Here is a 2,440-nt window from a genome sequence, read left to right as displayed (position 1 = left end):
CCAAGGTTAGCAACCCGGCAAGAGAGACTAATTCAAGAGAATTATTAGATATTTTTGTAAAGGCAGATTTAGCAGAAGATAAGACTGACCCAGTCCTCTTGAAAACATCACCGAGAATGGGGCCAGTCTAGTGGCAAAGATCAGATGAAGATAGGGCCTTTTGCCTTCTCATCCAAGATTGCTGCTTCAGATGACTTAAAAGTAGCCAAAACCAAAAACGTGGCTAACTTAATCAAAGAAAAAGAGATCCCCACCAAGAAGTCGCTTCTCGGCTCCTTCTCAAACTTCTGTCAGGTTCAGCTTCCTTGCCTCCACTCCAGCCTCCACCATGTCCATCACGGTGACCCAGAAGTCCTAGGAGGTGTTCACCTCCTGCCCCCAGGCCTTCAGTAGCCACTGGCACCCTAGAGCACCTGGATCCTGCATCTGCTCCTCAGCCTTCTCCCAGGTGGGCAGCAGCAGCAGCTTCTGGGGTGGTCTGGACACCAGCCTGAGTATGGTCAGGGGCTACACCAGGGCCAGGGCAACGGGGGACATCACAGCTGTCTCAGTGAACCAGAGCCTTTTGAGCCCCCTTAAGCTGGAGGCAAACCCCAACATCCAGGCTGAGCAACACTCAGGAGAAGAGCAGATCAAGACCTTCAACAAGTTTGCCTCCATTGACAAGGTGCGGCACCTGGAGCAGCAGAGCAAACTTCTGGAGACAAAGTGGAGCCTCCTACGGCAGCAGAACACCATTCGGAGCAACGTGGACCACACATTGGAGAGCTCTATCAACAACCTTTGGCAGCAGCTAAACACATCGGACCAGGAGAAGCAGAAGCGGGAGGTGGAGCTTGGCCACAGGCAGGAGCTGGTGGAGGACTTCGAAAGTAAGTACCAGGAGATCAAAGAGCATGCAGACGTGGAGAATGAATTTGTCCACATCAAGAAAGATGTGGACGAAGCTTACCTGAACAAAGTAGAGCTGGAGTCACTCCGGGAAGGGCTGACAAACGAGATCAGCTTCTTAAGGCAGCTTAGGAAGAGGAGATCCGTGAGCTGCAGTCCCACATCTTGGACACGTCCGTGGTGCTGTCCATGGACAACAGCAGCACCCTGGACCTGGACGGCATCATCGCCGAGGTCAAGGACATCACCAACCACAGCTGGCCTAAGGCCGAGACCATGTACCAGATCAAGTACAAGGAGCTGCAGGCATTGGCTGGGAAGCCTGGGGATGACCTTGGTAGCACGAAGACGGAGATTTCCGTGATGAACCAGAAGATCAGCCGACTCCAGGCTGAGATCAAGGGCCTCAGAGGCCAGAGGGCTTCACTGAAGATCGCCGCTGCTGATGTTGAGCAGAGCCAGGAGCTGGCTGTTAAGGAAGCCGATACCAAGTTGTCCGATGGGGAGGCTGACCTGCAGTGAGCCAAGCAGGATACAGTGCAGCGGCTGCACAAGTACCAGGAGTTCATGAACATCAAGCTGGCCCTGGACATTGAGATCACCACCTACGGCAAGCTGCTGGAGGATGAGAGAGCCAGCTGGAGTCTGGGATGCAGAATTTGAATATCCATACTAAAACCAATAGCAGCTACTCAGGCGGGCTGAGCTCGGCCTACAGGGTCCTCATGAGCCTGACTTCAACTATGGCCTGAGCTCCTTCCTGTCCAGCTTCGGCTCTAGCAGGGGTGCCAGTTCCTTTAGCTGTGTCAGCTCCTCCAAGGCCATGACTCTGAAGGTGATCGAGACCTGCACTGGGAAGCTGGTGTCCAAGCTGTCTTGTACGTAAATAGCAGTGGTCCCTCCCAGCCTCCTCGTTCCTGTGACTACCATAGAGCCTCTGGGGGAAGGAGCTGTGCGGGGGAGCATCGGGAATAGCAGACCCACCTGAGGCTCAGCCCCAGTCCTCAGCCTACGCTTGGGGGGAGTCTATTGCCCTGGATACCCCCTCTTGCACATGCCTCCAATTAAAAGTGCCTTTTCTCAAATAAAGCCTCAGATAGCTCTGCCAACCCCCTCCCCTGCAAAAGAAAAAGAAAGTACAAATACACAACATAACAAATAAGAAAGGAGAAATAAATTGAGAAAATTTTGAAAACCATGAGTCCATACAGTGTAATTCTATGAAAATTAATGTGAAAACCTAGCTAAAACAATCAATTCCATATAAAACACATTTATCAAATTTGACTTTCTCTGTCCAGATAAGTATTAGTTTTCTATCGCTGCCATAAAATGTTACAAAAACTTAGTGGCTTAAAACACCACGTATTTATTATTTTATAGTTCTTAGGTCAAAAATCCAATATGGGTCTCACTGAACTAAAATCAAGGTGTCAGCAGGCTGTTTCCTTCCATGGAGATTCTAGAAGAGAATTTGTTGCTGGCTTCTTCTTGTGTTAGTAGAATTTGTTTCCTTGTGGGTGTATGACCAAGGTCTCTGTTTTCTTAC

At 50.2% G+C, this 2,440-nt stretch overlaps 1 pseudogene; it reads left to right on the top strand.

Moving 5' to 3' along the window:
• The first annotated feature begins 313 nt into the window (after nt 1–313).
• LOC113925165 lies at nt 314–2,081 on the top strand (annotated as a pseudogene).
• Nucleotides 2,082–2,440: the final 359 nt, after the last annotated feature.

Source organism: Zalophus californianus, chromosome 2, assembly GCF_009762305.2.
Source record: "Zalophus californianus isolate mZalCal1 chromosome 2, mZalCal1.pri.v2, whole genome shotgun sequence".
NCBI classification, from domain to species: Eukaryota; Metazoa; Chordata; class Mammalia; order Carnivora; family Otariidae; genus Zalophus; species Zalophus californianus.
The sequence above is the reverse complement of the archived record's forward strand: the minus strand, read 5'-3'. Positions and strand labels throughout refer to the sequence as shown.